Here is a 6,225-nt window from a genome sequence, read left to right as displayed (position 1 = left end):
GGAATTCAGCGGCCTGTCGCATTCGTCCGTCAGGAACACGCCATTACTGTCGTTCGCGGGCAAAAACGGTGGGTGGTCTTTTCCGGAGACCACAGACGCGAAGAGCGAACAAAGGCGGCGTTCGCGCGGCTCGGACAGATTCCCGTTGTGGTCGGGTGCGTGGATGGTACGCTCATCGCAATCCCGAAGCCCCATGGCCTGAGCTCCGCGGACACGACGCATTACATGTCGGGGAAGGGACTCTACGCATTCAATACCATGATCGTGAGTATTATTCATGCACTGTATGCGTAGCGAATTGTTTCATTTATATCGCTTAAACTTTCCGCTTTACTGAGGCTGTTGCAACTGAGTATAGTGGGAGCGGTATTTTCGATCAATCCAGAACGGGAATTGGTTCGTTTCAGGGCACTTCGCTTAGGATAAGCGATGAAATCATGTGACGCGGAGTACACTTTGGTTCAGCGGCCTGCACAGTGCATAATATTACCGTTGCTCGTTCGCCATGTGTACCCGAAGCTTGATTCTCGATTTGTATTTGTTGAGATTAGCGCTCCCAGAATGTGCCGTAGTATGTCCTTATTGTTCATTGTCGTGATGGACGTTACATGGATCAATACATGGATGGATGAATAAACTTTATTTCGGTCCCTCGGAACGCGCCCTAGCATGTACATTAAATACGCATTGTTTCATAACCCTTTTTTCAGTCGAAGTTTTTCGTGTTGTAGATATTTTGTGATACATTGCCTTAAACATACAGCAGTAATTTGGTTAAAAGGCTTTGGTGGCTGGAAGATGGGTTGTTCCAAGCAGTAAACATGCAGACTACCCTTTGACACTGCATTGTCCTCGTGTTAGAACTTATGGTACAAGTCCTACCCTGTCGATGATTTGTCCATAGCTATGTTTCAACAGTCAGTAACAGTGAAGACAGATGTAGTTACATTAACATAATACCCAACATTGTACCCAAGGTCATTTATGGGTACAATTTTGACTGAATTGAATTCTGCAGACATGTGATGCCGACCTCTGGATGTCAGTCCATGTTTCCTGGGGTCATGTCATGACTCGTGGGTATGGCGGGGGAGCCCTCTCCGTCAGCACCTGGAAGCAAAACTTCGGCTTGCTTGGTAAGTGCTGTCAATGCTTGCCACATTCAAGACGTTATCACTACAGCTGTCATGCCGACCTTGTGCAGGAGACTCCAGCTATACATTAGAACCGTGGTTCCTGACACCAGTGCCCGGACGATCAGCTCGTGGCACCCTTGATAACCACTACAACAAGGCCCACACCGCCATGCGCAATGCTGTGGAGTGGTGCATCGCTGTAAGCTTGTGCACAGCTGCTCAAGCATCATTGCTGCTTGTGCAGCTCTGCACGACATTGCGTTGGCGGCACATGAGCCTGTTCTCGAAGGGGACGATGACGACACCGACGATGCTGAGTTGCTGCCAGCAGCAGCTGAGCTACCACCACCACAACGGGAGCCAGCAGCAGCGCAACCGTGTAGTGAACCTGTTTCGAGAACCACAGGGCCTGCATGCTTGAGCACTTGCACAGAGTACGCCGCCGCCTGCAACGACCTCGGCAGCATTGTGTGGTGCGTGTTTGTCTTTGTTCATTGTGTTGTCACTGCGTTGTTTTTTACTACACTTCAAATGTTTCCTACACATATCAAAGAAACAGCGTTCTCCTATCAATGAATAACCCCCTTGAATAGGTTGGCAAAAAATGTGAAGCTCACCCTGACTCACTCGTGAAATATATTTTGCTCTTGGGGCTCACTTGAACTCAGACTCACCAAAATTTTCCTCAAGCTGATTCACTCGGACTCAGGCTCACTAAAATGTTTTCACCCGGACTCGAACTCACCAATGTATTACTCACTTGGACTCGCAGCTCGATTTGAATCTGAGTGAGTCGACTCATGAGTGAGTTTGCCGACCTATGCCCCCTTGTCACACAACGCCATGCTGATGAAATGCTTCGACCAGGTTGTAAAATATGGCGCTTCACATTAAGCACAAGTGAGAGTTCAACTGTGAATGGCACATGGTGCCATTCACAGCCAAAGTGGTAACCTGAAAAGGCTGTTTGAATCAGGACAGCAACATGCAGTAGCTTTAGTGCAACAAGAATGGTGCCTGTAAATGAAGTGAACAACATGGGTGGTGTCAGAATTGAAATTTTATTCTAAGTATCACGAGCAATGCACATAAAAAGCAAAATAAATAAATATCCCTTAAATTTAATGCCAAGGAAAAGAATATAAAAGTAGCTTCCTTTTATAATATACAAATGGAGTTATTACAAAGTGCCTGCTGCTCCTCTGCAGCAACACACGCGTCTCGCAGCACGAAAGTCATTGTATTACATGAAAACAAGGCACAGTCGAACCGGTATTAATCGAACTCGCTAAAAAAATGCAAGTTGTTGGTTGCTGATATGTCTTCCTCTATTATTGATTTCTGTTTGTACCCAATCCTGTCATCTAAACACTTCGAAGCAACAGAACACGTATTCGTCAACTATTTTTTGGTCTTGCAATATTTCAAAATTGTTGTGCAACCTAGACCGTTCACAAACGCTTTTCTTTTTTTCTAGGATGTGTAAAAATCGATAGAAAACGTACAGTGTGCCACAATATTCTACACGTATACACTATAAACATAAAGATACACTACAGTGCACTATGTGCATATACTACAAAATTGCTGAATGCATGACTTTGTATAATGAGATTTTAAAAAAATGACATGGCAAAACATGATTTATAAATGAAACCACACTGTGCTATGCACATGTACTACAAAACTGCTGAATGCATCACCTCACACGAGAAAAAGAAATGACATCGCAGGACACGATTTACCATTGAGCTACACTTTACTATGTACAATGAAACAGCACATCAGTGCTTCTGATATGCAGAAAAAGAAATTTAACTGAAAGAAAATTAACTGAGAAAAAAATTGCAGGGCACCATTGAAGCAAGCCAGCGTATCATAGCTCGTGATGTGAACAAAAATAAATCTACATATATGTACAACTAGTCTTCACAAATCACTGTGCAGGTGCCTTCCGCTGCAATGAGGGCCCGGGCGAGGGTACCAACGCCTTGCAATTCGTGGACCACGTCACCGAGAAGTTGAACCTGGCGCAGCTTTCCAATGACGCCTGGCCCTGTCGCCTGGTGTTTGCGACTAGTAACTCCAGCGCCTCGGCCTGCCGGTTGCCCCCATCTCGCAGCTGCGGCATGAGCTGGAAACCAAGAAATGTGTTGCCATTATCATCTATAAATTTCCTGCTACCGACTCTTCGCTGGAAGCTTCTGTTCGTGAAGAGTTTCAGTGTGTGCAACAATTTCCTCTCTGTTGAAAATCCACTGACCCAACGGCATCCATGAATGGTGCTTGGTTCACCGCACAACCAACGCACTTCGTTTGGACAGACCAAAGCGGTGCCGGAATTCATTTTCGCTCATCTCATCAAACACATCTCACGCCTCTAACCACCTCTGCATGAGAAGCAACCAAACAGCCCTTTTCAGGGCTACACAATCGTTTGCCCGGCTTTACGCGATGACCGACACAATCTCCTTCCGAAACCCTAGCTGCTGCAGTATGCAAAACATACAGCAAGCAAGTGTAACACAGGTGCAAACATGTGCATTTGTGTATGATGGCTATGTGAAAAAGTTATATAACGAGCTTGCGTTTTGAACAGTATATTTAGCAATAGCACATTTTCAGTTTCACTTTTGAAGCAACTGACAAAATAGGGAAACATTTCAAGATGTTGAACATTTTCGCAATGCTACCTTTTTGCTACATTTCACCATAACTGCAAGGCAGGACACCTGTTTATTCCATCTGACAGTTATGCATACAACTAGCTCCTGCAACTGTTTGCCAATTTTTTTTTGTGCAGCCTTTTGTCTTTATGCCCACAGATGTCATCTCTTCACAAACATATGCCTGCACGCATGAGCATCACCTGTGAGCGTGTAACACCATCTACAGTTAATAAAAAACATCAGCGAAACTTACGAGTTGGGGCACGGGGAAGATCCTGGGCCACATCCTCTTCAGCCACACCAGTAGCAGCTGGAGCAGGGCTCACCTGTTATAGTAAGAAGTTTCTTGATTGACACACTGAGTGCAATAAGAAGTATGGAGTGGAAGTGGACAATAGCAATGTTTTTTTAGAATGTTTCAACAGCGGCATGCTATGACACACAGACTTCGGAGAGAGGGATGGAGGGAGGCAAGCCTACTGGCTACGCACCTTACTCGACTCGAGGGTCTGAGAAATGGGTTGGAACACGTAGGGTGCTCTAATGAGCTTCGAAATATAGTTCGCGGCTGTTCTTTCGTCATCACCGCAAATGTGGCTGTTTCGCATTCTGTTCTGGGCGGCGCAACGTGTTAGCACCTCAGCTAACGCGGCAGCCGGGTGATCCACTCGATATTCATCTTGCGAAGCTTTTAGCGCAAAAAAAGACAGGGACACAGAGGGAGGGAACAACACCAACACCAGCGTAGTCCGAGTATATATGTTTTCTTCTGGCCTAATAAAGCCTTCAGTTGTTAGTTAGCGCTGGTGTTGTTCCCTCCCTCTGTGTCCCTGTCTTTTTTTGCGCTAAAAGCTTCGCAAGATGAATTTGTACCAACTAGCTCGACTTTCGGTTTTACCCCACTCGATATTGTTTGAAAAAGTAAAACTAACAGCGCGTAATGGCTCGAAGCAAACGAGCCCACTTGTTCGCAGCATACAAGTAACAATGATATTCTAAGCCAGTGCTTACCGATTCAGACCACCCGAACTATGGGCCTCGCACGCTCGTCTCTGTCAAGCACGACGCGGCCGCGGTAATCCGAAATCTGGCCGCCTCGGGTGCCGCTGTAAAGCACAAGCGGGACGTGTAAGATGACCGACCACAATACAATTGTTCTCGCACTCACCTCTGCTGCCCTCGGAGTTTGGCAAGACCCTGCTGCGAATAGTAGCGCTCATTCCTCCATCGGGCCTGCCACTGGGCCCTGGTGTTACGCACAGGGACTTCTTCGTTCAAAAGCGCTACAAGCTCCTGCCACATGTCGTCCCGGTCCTCCCTCGTGAACGACGGCTCCAGCGGGCACGACAGCGTTGCGATCTGCGGGTGCTCTTTCACAAAAGCCAGCAGAAACTCCTTTTGACGATCCAACACCCGAGAACCAACGCAGACGTTGCGATCGGACGACATTTTGAAACTGCGTCAGCCGCTACTTTTCTCTTTTTTTTTTTTCGCGTGCGCGACACCATCTAGCGACGACGTCCAAAAAAACTAACATTATTAAATATCATCACTCAAAGTTGCTGCTGTTTGAAAGAGTGTTTGAGCTTGAGAAGCAAAAACAATAATTTTCTGTAAAGTAATTATATTTATTAAAAGGCGAGAAACGCTTCACGGTCCCTGTGCCGACGTCACAGGATGCGCGTCTACTTCCGGAAAGCTGTCCGCTTCACGATTGGCTGTACTCTTCCTCTCGGCGGTTCTAGGCGGGAGAGCTGCGCCTCCTCTCTCTTTTGTGACGTAGGCACCGCAGAACGAACGCGAACGAACAAAGATCTCCGATCGCCCCCCCAGCTGAGCGCGCTTCGTGGGCATGCGTTTACTCTCGCCCTGTTTGCAACATGGCTCCGTCGTACGGCGCTGACGCAAAAAAAGTCGGCGCTCGCGCACGATAGTTAAAGATTTGGCTGACTGTACGCCTTGCCGATGTTCAGACAAATTGAGGCCGGCAGGCCACCGATGTCACTTGCGTTCATCTTGGCCACCTTGGTCACGACATCCCTGTGTACCTGCGCGTTCTTATAGCCAGTTATGTAATCGCAACTGGGGTGACATAACACGTTGTCCGCAGCCTCGAAGCAACGTGCGTTATGCGGTCGACGTGCGCACTGCTGCAGTGTAGCTGTATGCCGTCAGGGCAATTTATGGTGCATTCAGACGACGGACCGAATCCGGATTTGTTCTGGATACTCCGCGGATACTCTGCCTGCAGGCGCATCCATATGACGGACGGTGTCCTAGAAGAGAACAGTTGGATTGCTGTTGACCGCAGACTCTGCGCTCACCTGCGCGCGCTGGCAGCAGAAGGTTTGACAGTAGTCAACATCATGGAAGCCGACAGAACGCGAAGATCGTCGAGATGGGTTGAGTATGTTCGAGGA

At 47.4% G+C, this 6,225-nt stretch overlaps 1 long non-coding RNA gene across 2 annotated transcripts; it reads right to left on the bottom strand.

The window, feature by feature from the left end:
- Nucleotides 1-3,036: 3,036 nt before the first annotated feature.
- LOC125756740 (uncharacterized) lies at nt 3,037-5,119 on the bottom strand. 2 transcript variants are annotated; one of them, XR_007414712.1, is made up of 3 exons: nt 4,974-5,119; nt 4,059-4,131; nt 3,037-3,270 (listed from the first exon to the last, which is right to left on the bottom strand). It is a non-coding gene; the product is annotated as an uncharacterized LOC125756740 (long non-coding RNA). The 2 variants fall into 2 exon arrangements; XR_007414713.1 differs by lacking the exon at nt 4,974-5,119 and adding an exon at nt 4,817-4,849.
- Between the last annotated feature and the right edge of the window lie 1,106 nt (nt 5,120-6,225).

Source organism: Rhipicephalus sanguineus, unplaced genomic scaffold, assembly GCF_013339695.2.
Source record: "Rhipicephalus sanguineus isolate Rsan-2018 unplaced genomic scaffold, BIME_Rsan_1.4 Seq576, whole genome shotgun sequence".
NCBI lineage: Eukaryota > Metazoa > Arthropoda > Arachnida > Ixodida > Ixodidae > Rhipicephalus > Rhipicephalus sanguineus.
Note: the sequence above shows the minus strand (reverse complement) of the source record. Positions and strands in the feature narration are given on the sequence as shown.